Source organism: Morone saxatilis, unplaced genomic scaffold (genome assembly GCF_004916995.1).
Source record: "Morone saxatilis isolate NCDOM2014 unplaced genomic scaffold, NCSU_SB_2.0 Contig24, whole genome shotgun sequence".
NCBI lineage: Eukaryota > Metazoa > Chordata > Actinopteri > Moronidae > Morone > Morone saxatilis.
The window spans coordinates 6940347-6955569 of NW_023339807.1; the positions used below are offsets into that span (position 1 = coordinate 6940347).

General features: G+C 40.3%; 1 protein-coding gene across 1 annotated transcript in view; it reads left to right on the top strand.

The window, feature by feature from the left end:
- LOC118335575 (zinc finger protein 516-like) overlaps positions 1–15223 on the top strand; it is a 36273-nt gene that overhangs the window by 710 nt on the left and 20340 nt on the right. The gene's annotated exons all lie outside the window — the stretch shown is intronic.

Below are 15223 nucleotides of genomic sequence, written 5' to 3' on the forward strand. Positions count from 1 at the left end.
AAAAAAACAAACAAAAAAAAACGTAGGCGTTGTCTTATCTGGTGTTGTTGTTGGAATTTTTTGACTTCCAGTTGCCTGTGTAGGGCTGACTTTGTGACACACACACACGCACGCACGCTTATCACTGTAATATTCCTGTTGTCACTTGTGTGTAGCACTTGAGTGAGTTTTACTCTACAGTGTTTTGAACTTTTCTGAATTTCTGTGTTAGTACTTGGTGATACAAGCGTTGTGATGAGTATCGCAGTAATAATCTTTCACAAGCTCACAGTGTGCACGGGCTCGTCAACGCTGAGTTTTCTGTACTTGACAGCATGTTCCCCCCTCGCATTTGATTATTGACTTTCTGCGGTGTACTGCTCTTTCTCTCTAGCTGCTTAAAGATACAGTATTTTCTCCTGTGTAAGGTCACGCACACACAGAAAGAGATAGAGGGAGGGGGAGAGAGAGAGAAGAGACGGAGAGAGAGAAGAGAGGGAGGGAGGAAGAGAGACAGAGTGTTGTTTTGCAGACAGGATTACATTGTCTCCCCCATGTCAGATTTCAGACAATATGTTAAACATTTCTTCTACAGCCTGCAGCTCTCACTCTGTGGTTATAGCCTACGAGTGAATACACCCTGCTACACAGCACAACAATAAATGAGCTAACTTCCCCAAATTGTTAGATAATAAATAGTTCTTAAGAGCTCCACCTGTTCTCCAGCTCATGAATAGGACCTAGGACCAGGAATAGAGATAAACACATGCAGTCAGTGAAGCTGTCGGGGGGGGGGGGGGGGGGGGGGGCTTTTTTTTTTTTTTTAAATGTCTGTTCCAAAACCACAAAGCTTAAATCTACCTGGAGATTTCCATGTGGGAGTGTTTTTTCTTAGGACGTTATGTCATACAAGTGTCTAAACAGCGTCATGCCTGAGATCACTTGTTGAGCATTGTGTGGAGAGAGGCGAAAGAGGAACATGAGCTATGTTTAAATGTGACATATTGTGGCTATCAGTTGACTATTACAATTGTGATTCATGTTGAATCAAGCCTCTACCGCAGTTGCAAAATGACAGAGCCTGTGCAGGAAAATGATTTTTTTTTTTCTGGAGAGCCTGTCGCAGATGCTTCATATTCACATACTGATCCCTCGAGAGCTCACACATGACTCGAGTGAAGCTTTTATGTATTTGATTGCCTTCCACCATTGTGCTTCTTTTCATACACTGAGTAAATGCTGCATACATTCGGCTTTTGTCAATAGAGCTGTTTGTCTTTTTGTAAGCGTAAGCTTGTGTGCTTACTTTTCCATCCCCGTGCTTATCATGATGAAACTTTCAACTCTACCATGACTCTTTATCTCTTCCAAAGACTTTTGTTTTGAAGTCCCCCCACCCCATCCAATTATTTCCCTGTATCTGTGGGAGTAAAATTAGCAATTTCATTTTTGTCTTCTCCCCTCAGAATGTGGAAGTGTTTTATTGGTGTGGCGAAAAACAATGAGGACAAGGCAGGGCTTTGTGGTGGCAGAAATGCATTTTTAACCCATGTGAATGAATGGCGCCTCACATTCCACAGCAGCAGGCCCTTTACTGAATGGCAGCACTAACTCGGCTGTTTTCATTACTCATTACTGCCTTGTGCCTTTTCACCATGGACATAGTCATTTACCTTCACCAACTGAGAGGGGGGTGCGACACTATAAAGACTCTGTCCTAGGTGATTTTTCTTTTAGGAAATACTGCAGTGTTGGATATTGGGAATTTTACTGATTAACGTTACTAGTTCTGTTGAATTAGTCTCAGCACTTAACATTAAAGCTGCTATAATCAAAAAATTTGTATTAATAATGGATCGAATGACTATGTGTAATGTGAAAGGTGTTGCTCGAAGTGATAATCCCACAGTGAATTATCACCCGCCATTGCAGTTCCCCTCAGCTCTACAGAGATTTATACATTGACTTTGTCTTGTTCTGATTCAAAGCTAGCAACTAGCCAGTTTGTTGCAAGATATTAACTCAAGTTAGTAACAAACACAGTGGAGCATTAATCAGCTAAGAACCAGATATTTCCCTCAGGGGTTGATGGAGACCACACCAGAGCTGAAAGGAGTGTGAATATTGGACTTGAATTCATCAGGTGGCCAGAAACACAACCCCAAATGAATGCTAATGTTGCTCCTTATCTAGTGGATATGTAAATGAGCCACCATTTGCTAACAAATCAACTTAAAGGGTGATGACTATGTCAGTGTTGTGTTTACAGCTTGTTTCACCTGTCCCTTGTTGCCACAAAAATCACTGAATGTGGGTTTAAGAATAGTATACTGGGTTTATGATCTTGGTTAGCAAAATCATCTTAAATGCATCTTTAATTTTTATTACCAGGTTTGCATTTACTCTTGTTCTCAGTTGCATCTCCCTGTTATCGTATCCCTGTACTGTTGGCTTCAGTGTCTAGACGTATGGTAGTAGAGATATTTGGAGTGATTTTCTAATGTAATACCAACAAGTTCCAGTTGGGTGGTACATGCTTATGTCATAGACTGAATCCATTCAGTTCCTTTTACAGTGTAATTGCTACCCTGCTCTACTCCTTCATCTCTGTCCAAACTATTCATGTTAATGTCGCGTCGCTTTGATCTAGAATGAATATGAGATAAACTAAAGGCATCAAGTCACAAGACAGAGGTTTTTTTCATACTGAGTCAGTTAGGCTGAAGTCTTACGTATCCTGCTCTTTGTCTCAACTCTTCCTTGTTATGCTATAGATTGTATCAGTCTTTTCTGCATGAAAGCAATCTGTATCTGCCTCTGCTCACTTAAATAACTTTCTGTGGCATATTGAAGTTAGATTATGGAGAGCAAACAACAAGTGCAAACCTATTTCAGCAGCTGTTCCTTTTTTGAGTATGAAACAAAAGAGTAAAAAAAAAGAAGTGCTCCTCTGCTTTGCTGGTGGTCCGACACACATCATTTTAATATGAGGTGTAGTGTCTGTTCTGTGGTGACGGCATTTATTCCCTGCTGCATGGTGGGGGTTTCCACTCTGAAAGGGCAATCTCTCTGTGTTAGCCTAGAAACACCAAGCTCCTGGATTAAATTATAAATGAGCCCTCCATGGGAAACACGTTGCTTACTCAGAAGGAATTTACATTTCCTGTGACTGTCTTACCACACATCTCCAATATATGTCCAAAAACATTCTTGATTCCCCACTTTCTTGAAACTTTGGTAACAGGTGGGTAATTAATCCCTTTATTTGGGTCACACCTGCATCCTCCCCACCCATATGGATCAATAGAGTCTGTGCCAAGCCAAGCAGCACTGCCCAGGTAGCAAAGTGTTTAAATTAGACCCAAAGAAAATGATGTAGTAATCGGAGGATTAAGATAGGAGAGGGGTTGGAGTTGGTGGGGGGTAGGGGAGGTGCTTCTGGTGGGATTTAGGCACAGGGCCATTTTAGCCTGGTGGTGGGGAGGGGGGAGAGGAATGAGTGGTGTGCTGTGTAGGGGTTCAACCGTTGCGCATACTGATATTTTGTGCTGAAATTGTTATCATGACAAAGATTCCGTTTTTCACCAGAAGTTTGTTGCTGTGGTGGAAAACCCCTGTGAGACAGTATGCCATCATGGGACCCCAGAATAACCCGGTAAAATCCATACCTCATGGATATTTTTACCAAATCTTGTGATAACAACTGTACAAAATAGACAAAATGCGTTTATTGAGAAATCTTTCTCAATACAAATCTGTTGATTTATTGGCATGGCTTAGGAGATATTCAGAAATTAAATCAAAGTTAATGAAGTGGTTTTGTTTATTGTAATTATTTAATATGGTTTCATACTGACTCAGCGCGCTTTGCCTTTATCGGGGTTACTAATAAAAAGTGTTATTTATGCAGGTCCTGTCATTATCCAAAGTAACAACAGCTGAATGTGGGTGTGGAAACAACCCACACTAATTAGTTGCAGATTTTTTGGATTTTATATTACAAAAGGCTTCAGTATAAATATTATTAACAACAAATTGATTAAAAATGGTCAAACTGGGATCTACATTATTAGAACCAGTGAAAATGGAGCCACAGTGTGTTGTCCACACTGAATGTTGAAATAAGAACAAAGGGTACACCTGCTTGTCAGTGACAATTGACAGTGTTTCTAGGAACCATTTCAAGTCATTCAGTGTTGAGATCAATCGCAGTGATCGGCACACTTCCTCAATATTTTACTGATGAAAGGAGATGAATGGTTACATTTGCAGAGTTCAAGCTGAGACAATGTATTTTGATTCAGGGTTAGTTGCAATTGGTGCAGGTATAGTTTAGCAAAAAGCATCTTCTGGTTGGAATTTTCTTTCTATAACTAAACTGCAGTAAGAATACATAAAAAGTTACAACTAGTAAAACCTTTCGTTTGTTCCTGATACCAATATGTTGGTGTGCAGCTATTCTAAATTATGAAGTAATAGAAAAGCAGTGCAAGTGTGTAATGAAAGTGTTTGTGCTTACGTTTTTCTCAGTTGTCTTAATCTCACACACGTAGGTGTGTGTCTGCAATATTTGCGGTTTAAATAATTTTCCATTTGGTAAATAACCCCAATGACAATGTGCCTGGTCACACTACTACTACTACTAGAAGCTGTACAAATAAATAATAATTTCATCAGCTGTGCAAAGGCTGAAACCATCACTTAAATCAGAGGTGGACCACACTGAGTGGCTGGTAATCTGATAATCAGGGCTTGATATCGACCCCATTTATCAGTGCAGCTCTGTTTGTATTAAGTGAGGACGCTCACAGCAGCCAGGGCCTGCAGTGATGCAAGCAGCTTTAGAGCTCCTCGTCAGTGCATAGATTTCACCAGTTGAACTGAATCGGATGTTTTGGGATGTTTTATAGAAAGCAGAATCTCAGAGTTCAAATGGAAGCCCATTTACTACATTACAAGCTGCGTTATCCATCACCGTCACTCATGTTGATTTTCCATCTTACACATTATTGATGATCCGATGAAATAACACTCACGAGCACACAGCGCTGAGCTGAATGTGCTGGATTCATTAGCAGCACTTATCAGGTTTAGCTGACATAGTGATCATAGTTAATAGATTTCTGCCAGCGTCCATGAACCGATGCTTGGCATTGTTGCTGTGATTGCTGCGGGATTAAAGAAGAGAAATAAGCTTAGCTGGGAGAAATAGCCCAGAGAACCACGTGGCTGTGATCAGGGATTGAGAGAGAGAGAGAGAGCGAGAGAGAAGGGGAGAGCTGCCGGGGGAAGGAACAGCACTCTTTGTCCAGCCCAGATGTCACTGTAGTAGACTGCCATTATTGATCTGCTACTTTACACACACGTCGTGCACACCACACACACATGCCCTCATACCTTAATTAGATAGCATTAAAATAGGAATTTAAAAAGGATTCTGTCAATTCAGTTACTTTTTTAACTTTTAACATTATTTAACATTGATTGCCCCTTTACTTACACAATGGATGTCTCAATGTGCAATTCTTTTTCCTAAGATCATACAAAGCATGAAAGCAATGAACTATACCGACCAAAAAAGCTTTCCTTGCTTCTGCATTCTCTCTACCTTGTCTAGTATGTTAATCTCTCTGCAAGACTGTGGCCTTCTTAATGGCCTCCTTAATATTTGATGGGCCACACAAACTCCGTATGGATGTTTTGGAGGGGTGACGACTGGGCTCGGTAGGGAGGGAACATGGCACCCAAACTTAATCCAAACTCACAGCAGCCCAGAGGGCATTAAGGGTGGGTGGGGGTTGGGTGAACTGTTTCCTAAGCAGAGAGGCTCCTTTTTTAGCATTCACCATTCTGTTCCAGTTGATAAACACACTCTAAATGGGAATGAAAAAGTCTACAAATTAAATCAAATTAGATTAAATAGGTCTTGGATGTTACAAATTTGGGTTCTTTATTTAAAAAAAACCTCTGATTCACAGGATGTCATGATTTGTTTGCAGCTATTTTGGAATAAAGAGATGTTAGCATAGAGTGTCACCCATACGAGCTCAAACTTCACAAACAGAATAATACAACATTTGTTTGCTAAGTGATTTCTGGGAAGTAGGGAGAAGAATAAAAGTCAGCAATTGAGGACTTCAGTTGGAAAGTAGAAGAAAAAACAGGCAGTTCTGGATAAGCACTTTAATGGTATTGGCAAATATTTACAGCATTTCATTTTAATTTTAATTTCGCTTTGATGTAAATATGTAACTGCTACCTACTCCACCCTTTTCAATGCTCACACACAAAATGTTGTCTAACCCCCCCCCCCAGGAACCACTGTTGTTGCTCCATTTGAGTATGCAAACAGCTTTAAATGGAACAAACTTGCATGCCTGTTCTCCGCTTTCCCACTACTCCATCTCAACTGCCCCACATTCACATTGCTAGCATCATCTATTAGTCTGTAAATGTTTTTTTTTCTTCTCTTTTTTGAATGGAATGGAAGTGCGTGGATGTAGTTAGTGCAGATTGAAGGCCAGTGATGTTGCATGTCTGACCAACTCAGGGAAACAAGCTGGAAATGTCTCCAGGCTACTGCAGCTAATCATTCAGCCCACAGAGGAACTGATCGTTAGCCGCTGATGTCAGCCTAACCTTGCCGCGATGCGTTTTAGTGAGTGTGTATGTGCATGCACATGTGTGTTTGGGAGAGGGGGGTTCGGATGGATAGAAGTTTGGACTTTATCCTCTCAGTAATGTTTGCTTTTCTGATAATTATGGAAAAGAATGACATGATTCTTTTTCTCAATTATGGGATTACAACGTACAAATACAACAGCTATTAAAACAGATTCATACTCCCAAAGAACAACAAAAAGAAGTGACCACATCGCTTTTTAAATGAGCAGGACTTTGGTACAACGCCGTTATTGACGTGCCTGCATGTCACTATTGTTTTGTCCTCTTTCTGTGGAAAAAAAAATCCTGCTCTGGTAGGGGCAGACCCACTCGTATGGAAATATAGAGGGCAGTTTGACTTCTCCTTTGCTGCCAGAAGCAGTTGGCTGACTCAAAAAGAGTCAGAAGTATGAATAATACTAACAAGTGACCGTATTTGTGTGATGTAAAAGCTTAATTATCAGCCAAATGAAAGAAAATCTAAATTTGGGCAATATTTGTCTTTTATGTGCTACTTTTGTAGTGAATGTATAGAACAGGCATTAGGAGACATGGTATAGGGAGTAGTGGAGGAGCTCTAGCAGGGTCAAGCTGGCTTTAGGGTTACTGAGGACAGAGGTGGTGGGGGGGGTCGTTCAGGGGCTAATGAGCTCACCCCAAATCCACATGTGGATCAGAGATACAGTTCTACTCCAAGCATGCACGCAAGATGAATGTAAGCTGGATAGCGCAGGTTGCAAGCCACGTGCATCCAGCATCTATTCTAAGGTTTCTAGCAAGGAAGGACTGAGGAAAAATAAGTAAAAGCCTTCTTCGTCTCTTTATACTCAGAAAGCCTGCTATAGACAAAAATAGCACCTCTCAATCACTTAAGCGGTGTTATGACTAAGTGATATACCTGACATTATGCTCTCTCAAGCAAGACCCTTGTTGTAGTTTTCTAAAAAAAAAAAAGGCCTTAGAAGATTGAAAAAGTATTGAATTTATATATTTTCTTTTGCCAGCCATGGGAAGTAATGATAGTCATAAAATGTTTTTGTATCCGATTGCAGACAGTTATACACTTGTTTGGTCAATGGATTGTGCTGCAGGAGGCTGTTTTTCACTCAGTACCATCAAATCTATTCACTGTCACTACTGCAAGCTACAATAGGTAGGAAGCTTATTGTCTCATGATGTGTCAATTTGAACAAAAACTTTAATTAATTAGTCATTTTTTAATCCTTCCATCCATCCATTTTATGCTGCTTATCCAGGTCTAGGTAACAATTGATTTCATTAATAGTTGCTATATAGGCCTTAAAAAGGTTAAACTGGATTTGATCAACTTTGCAGAAACCCTGAATGTGGGTAATGTAGGAACCAGGGTTTGACAGGTTCTGCTGCATCGATTTATTATATCCATTGTATTTACCCTGTTTAGAGAAGAGACACCGGGTTTTTTACCTCGTCTGGAATTGAGCTCCCACATTGTGTTTCCTGGGCCGCTGTTTGCTACCTCCAGTTCCCAGCTGCCTCTCTGTCTGTCTGTTGCTCGGGGCCTTGCAGTCAACTACACAGGGAAGAAGAGACCAAAGACAGGGAGCTTTTTAGTACCCCTCCCCACCACCATCCCACCACCACAACACACACAACCCCACCGCCCCACATCTACCACCACCAGCAGCAGCACCACCACCACCTTTTTCCATTGGCTCTTGATGTTCTGTAAAGAATCCCCCAGCACACTCACACCCTCCCTTCAGCTATCCCCCTGGCCTCAGTGCCCTGTTCCCACATTGTATCCAGATGTGAGGAGGATAGTTGAGAGTAGAAAGGTAGGGGCCTCTGGTACAATGCCCTCCTCCACCCCTTAGCCCCAAATGCACCATCTAGCTAAACACATCCCAAGACTGGAGGTTTTTTCCTGTATTATGAGCTCAGAGATAGAAACACATGAGTGAGACATGCAGAGAAGATATCCTACTTTAATCTTATTCGCACCCTTCAGAGTCTCATATCAACATTCCATGACATTTTAAATTGTGCACGCAGGCACCAACAGCATTGTGACATGTTGTATCATCCTAGCAGCTCCTTCTATGTTTGTTTCCCTTAAACTAAAAGCAAAGAGATGAAATCTGTTGCTCTGGAGGCCGACTGGCTGTGATCATCTAATCCCTGGCCGTAGAACTCTATTTAAAGAGCATAGCCGCTAATCCCATCAGATTATACCTGACCAACTCCACAAAATCACCCAATTAATAGTATTAAGAATGGCCACAAAAGCCTGTCTCCCCTAAAAAACAAACCCCAAAAACTCACACATAGAAAAATCCCATTGATGACCCATTTATGGAGTCTTAATCTAATGCTTAGTCTCAAACAGAGAGGCAGGCGGGGCACAGTCTAACAATGCCCGGGACTTCTCGTCCACAATGATAGCTGAAAATGGGAATTTAAAGAAAGAACATATTTTTGTGAGTAAATGTGTTACTTTGCACTTAACCACATGGAGGCCATTTTAATCTGAGATGAAACAACAGATGCTATGTGTGCATCCTCATCTAATGTGGTTATTTAATATTGTACATGTTCAGATATGACTTGTAAATGCATATTGATTTTCACAACTAGGTTTGAGCTAGGAGTCCCATAAGCAGTTGGTATGCTGAGGTTTAAATACCTGGACAGCTGGCTCCACAGGCATCGCTGTCCCAAATAGATCTGATAAATACTTGTATGCTTTAGGATTTTTGAAGGCCGGTACTGCCAACTCTTTAATCAAAGCTGCAGAGAATTCTGTGCCAAATTTCAGTATTTTTAAAACTGACATTTTTCATCTTAAAAGCTTTTAAGGAATTCCAAATAGTCCGTGTGGAAAAGCCCCTGAAGCAGCATTCCATGCTACTATATTAAAACAAATGCTTCTATTCAGAGTATCTCATTAGAATCCGTTCAACAAGTGTGGTATTGATTCATTCTTCAATAAATGTGTAATCAATTAAGCTGCATGGCACAATATCAGATCCATCACAGTGAGTGGGCCCTGTCTCACATAATTGCTGCTGTTGATACAGTATTTACAGTGGAACTCCTCATCCTTTCATAATATTCTCTTTTCATCTCAAACCATATTTGTTGTAATCTAAAAAAATATCCATTGCTGTCACCATCTCTCTGTTTTTGTAAGATAAAGGTTTTTTGTTTTCCTCACTTCACACCCAGGGCACTATTTGTTTTGCTTATCTTAGGTTCATACAAATGTATGCAAGTTAACCAGAAGACACTCTCTCTTTGTGTGTGTCTCTAGGAGTTGAATTGTCTCCATTTTAAGTAACCCATCCCGCAGTCTTTGAGTCTGGGCTTGACACGGTGTGTTGTGTAAAGCTGTCCACTGGTGCGGTGTGGAGAGAATGACAGTATGCGTAATCCTCTATCGCTCATTTCTTGTGTAACGGGCCTGTCGGTTTTTAGCTGAGGCCGATTGGCTGGTTGGTTGGCTTAATGGCTGTTTTGCTGCCTGGCTGATGCAGGTAACTCCCATTGGAAGCGTCTGATCTCTCCAGGGAGAGCTGCGCAAACATAACTGCTTGATGCAACATTTGCTTTCTCCTGTATTACCCTCAGTTGCTCCTCTGAATTAATAGTTCAACATTATGAAAAAACTGATGTTTTTGCGCAATTTTGAAACTGAATGATATTCTTCCCACAAATATCTAAACTCTACAACTAGACTACCCCTAACACTTTTATTCTGTTTTTAAATGTATTTATTATTTATTTCATTATCCACATTGTGCATCTACAGACAAGCTGTCACACTTCCCATTCTTGTCCAAATGCAAATGCCTCTCATAAATGGAACTACTATACTACTGCTACTACAACTGCTACTACTTTTAATGAAAGCCTATCCCACATTTCCAAAGTCTATTCCCTGTGTTAGAGTGTATTTGTGAAAGTGTATAGCCATCAATGTGTCATATATACAAACTGCATTCAAATTCAGGCCCATATCTGCCTGCAAGGCTCACAGCTGCCAGCCAGGATTTTACACCACAGTTTGTCCTTAATATCACACTCAGTCCCAGTATGACCATTAGCAATTGATTATTGGTTTCTAATAGTAGTTCACATAAAGCAACTACAGAGGCTTGTACAATGTTATACATGATATAATAAGGACCATATATAGCATCACCTGCTAAATGATGGTCTGACTCTAAGCTTCACACAAGCTTTATTGCTAAATTAAATAGCCTACACAGTAGCTCTATAAACACGCTGTAAGAGCTAAAGAAAAGGAAAAAACAAGACTAAAAGTTAACAGCCATGCCGTATACTTCTCTGTGATGCTGCAGTAAAGCACGTTGCTTAGAGCTAAATGCTAACGCAAGCATGCTAACATTTGCTAATTAGCACAAAGTATAAAACAAATTGAAATGTTGCCTCGGTAATGGAAAAGTGTAGGGATCACCAAAGTTATTACAATTCATCCTGACATTGATGTCTGTAATTTCATGGCAGTTAATTCAATAGCTGTTGAAACCTTTCACACGGTAACACCTCATGGTGGCGCTAGAGAAAAAGTCTGGATCACCAACATCAGTAGGTTTCATTCTCAAGGTCTGTGCAAAATTTATTTTGGTCTGAACCAAAATGGTGGACTGTGCATTAATGCCTCCTTCTGGCATTGCACCTTCAAAATAAGAGCTCCGATCTCTGTCATATAACAAAATGAACAAGTATTAAGAAAATAACCTATGAAATAAATAAAAAGAAAAAAAAAATTCTTCGAGTATTTTATGTCAAACTGAAGCTAACTTGCACAGTATAATAGGCTATTTTACCCTGTAGCCTAACTGATGGTAACTGAAAACCTGCAGTCTCATTCTCAGGAAGTAAACCAAAAAAGTCTCTGCCATATAAACACTAACCACACCATTTCCAAGCCAATGGAGGACAGTTTCCGTTATTTATTTAATTATTATTATTAATTAAATATAAAAAACTTAGAAAGGTAGAAAACTTAGAAGTTTTCACCTGACAGCAATTTGTTTCCATTAATATCCCGCTGACATTATGTAGCCCATTACCGGGGCAGGTTGTCAGCCTGACGTTCATTCCAGTGTAGGTGCTGCATGCTTCCAGATGTCGATCTGGTAAATCCACACATAGCAACTGGTGCAGATCAGGTTGTGTCGGTGAGTTTATTGCAAACAGGCGGTTTTTAGGAATGCTGCTTGTTTACCAACAGGATGCCGCGATCTGGTTTTCTTAAGCCCACCTGCACCAGAAGGGAAAATGAAGCAGGGGAACGGCTGAGATGAGGAGTTTCTCCCCCTTGTTTTGCTGCATTTGAAGTCTTTCAGAACACGATTTTCATTCACATATCTTGGATGTCATTCACATAGTCATTCAACTAATATTTTCCTATTTTGACCTTTATGTGTGTCATCTATGTAGGTGTGTTTTTTTCTTTCTTTTGCTTCATATTTGCAAAGAAACACTTGCTGATGTCATTTCTAGTAGCTGCTTTCATGAAATGGGCTTTTCCAGTCAAACTTCTGGAGATAGCTGTTTTCAGCCTTTAAAGACACTGGTAGAATTAGGTGAATTTATTTGTTTTACTGGTACTTGAGTACAGTGATTGGAACTGCCAACCCTTCAGTTGGAGATGTCTTTGACTTTTAATGTTTTTAAACTGAACCATCTGTCAAAACAGAGGAAAAAGTAACTCAGATTTTCTTGAGAACTCACTGTTTCCCACACACAGACACACAGACCTGATGAATACCCACACATGTTGTGCGTACTGTTGCACACACACCTACATTTGCACTGTACAGGGCAGATTTTTTGGGGGGGTGGGGGGATGGGGTGGGTTAGAGTGTAACTATACTAGCAGATTGTCTCTGTAGGACTATTGGATGAATGTTAAGAGAGTGGATCCCGGCCAATTTCCTGTGCTGTGGTTACACTGCAAAGAATATCTGTCATAACACGCCGTGTATTCTGGTATTGAGTGTTTCAATCATTCTTTCTTAAAGAAAGTTTGACCCAGAAAACACCAGACAGAGCTAATAACCAGAAAGACACATTTGTTTTTCGTACACATCTTCTCATCAGACAGTGGTGATCAATAGTCCAAATTCCTAAAATGATGGACATTTTCTGCAGCGTGCAGCCCACGGCCTGCGTCTGTCTCTCTTTCTTGCTCCCTGCCTCGATCTCTCACATTTCTCTCTCTCTCTTTCCCTCTCAGTCAGCTCTTATTATCCCAATCTATCTCCTGCCGTGACTTTACATCACTATTTACCACTTATCTTCCCTCTGCTGCCCTCCCTCTCATTATTTGCTCTGCCTTTTCTACTCTCCTTGACATGCATCTCTCTCCCTCTCTCTTCGGATGCTGCCTTGTTTTCCCTCAGTATTAGTTAGAGTTTTTCCACTGGGTGGGTTAACAAGCCAACATGATTTCATCAATGTGAATCAGTCAGCCTGATAAGACGTGACCCAGATGGGATCTCCAGCTCTTTTTATACAGCCATCCATCACGACCGCGCAGCCACATAAGCTCTCACTCACGGTAATGCCTGTCAGCCTGCGTATGAAAGAAATGTGTCATGTAGCTTCGGTGCACTCTCTAGAAAAACTCTGTGTCCTGTATAGACTAACAACGTTTGTTATTCTCATCTAGCAGCCCCAGTTCCTGTGTAGTGCTTCTTTTTTTATTATTTTTGGCTATGAAATCTTGGGCAGATGTTCCAGCACACACACACACACACACACACACTGGCTAGCGCATACAGACGCACACACAAACAAAAACAAGGATGTTCCTTTAGGGACTTATGATGGTCAATAATGAGTTTCTTATTGAACTTTTAGGTATTTTTTATTTCCAGGTGTATCGCTTTATATTCCTGTAACAGTTCCGCAGGGACTCAAAATATGTCTGTAGGACATAACAGTGAATTTAAAGGCACCTTACAGTCGATGGTAAAAATGGGTCTCCTAATGGAATAGTTGGACATTTTTGGAAATACACTTTGCTTTCTTGCTGAGAGTTAGATGAAAAAGATCAATATCACTCTCATATCTGTGCAGTAAATATGAAGCTATCACCAGCAGCCTGTTAGCTTAGCTTAGCACAGCATAAAGGCTGGACACAGGGAGAAAGAAACAGCTAGTCTGGCTCCGTCCAAAGTTAACAAAATCCCACCTGCCACACCATTTTAAGCTCACCAATGTTAGGTTGGTGGACATTAGAGGTGCTTTTAGGCTACTTTTGTTATCCTTGGACAGAGCCATGCTAGCTGTTTCCAGTCTTTATGCTAAGCTAAGCTAACTGGCTGCTAGCAGTTCAGCTTCATATATACCATATGGACATGTCATATAACACATGTCATGTAACATTTCTAATAACACAATTTCTTGAGGTGCACTGAGACAGAAATTGAAGGAAATTTTTGCCTCTCATCATTAACGCAAATTTGACCGCTGGACCATTTATGTTCATTTGCCCTAAATAGCCAACGTTAGCGTCTCGTTAGTCGTAAGCTAGCTAGCAACGTAAGCACTGAACGTGTGTGGGAGTGTATCAGTGTGTGTGTTTGTGTTCAGCTCAGCCTGACTAAACTCAACAGAAACTCCACTTATTTCTGTTATTTCCGCCTCCAGTCTCTCTCCTTTTTCCTCTTGTCTCTGTATGTTTATAGCAGACTAATGAAGCCCCGGGATACGCACACATTATTCGAAACAAGTTAAAATATTTTCAATCTGTGCCACCCCAGACAAATGTACGTCTCATCGCTTACTTCACTCGACTTTGTTTTCAATCGAAAAATAAAAAAAATCCACTGTGTGTTCTTTCTGAACAAAGAATCGGACTTGTATCATCTTTTTTAAGGCTTAATAGTGAGGTTAGGCTGTCTATTCATTTAATAATTCAAAGCAAATTGTCATGAAAAACTAACAAAAATAGGTTTGTAATTGAAGTTATTGTTTTTCATGCATTTAGAGTTTTATCTGATGTGTATTTATACCATATCATGATAATATTGTGAAAAATAGTCTTAATAATACTGTGATTTTGATTTCCACCATATTGCCCAGCAATATTATTACTATAATATTACTAGAAATATTGAGACCTTATCATATGTCAGTGTAATTTAGTTCAGTTAGGTTTAGTGACTTTTTAGTGACCTAATCATGTTCTATGGTTGTCGCAATAGTTGTCCTATAATATATGAATATGAATCTATCTGTCAGTGCTTCTTTATTTTCTGTGGTATCAATACTCAATGCAGTGTGCTGTGCACAATAACACTTTTCCAGGGGATGAAATTGGATTTTACCCACAGGTTACTTTGTTTGGAGTTGTACTTCTTTTTAATGTGTGTGTTTTTTTCTGCCTTTTTTCCTTCTTTTTTTGTTGGCATGTGTGTTTGTACTTTAGAGCAGTGTGTGAACCACCTTGCAACAACAACAACTGCCTGTTGGAGCCCACACATTCTCTCTGTAGTAGAGCCATCAGGAGATTTCTGTGGAAACCCTCCCATTCTGCTTGCCAGTTTTTGTGTGTGTGTGTGTG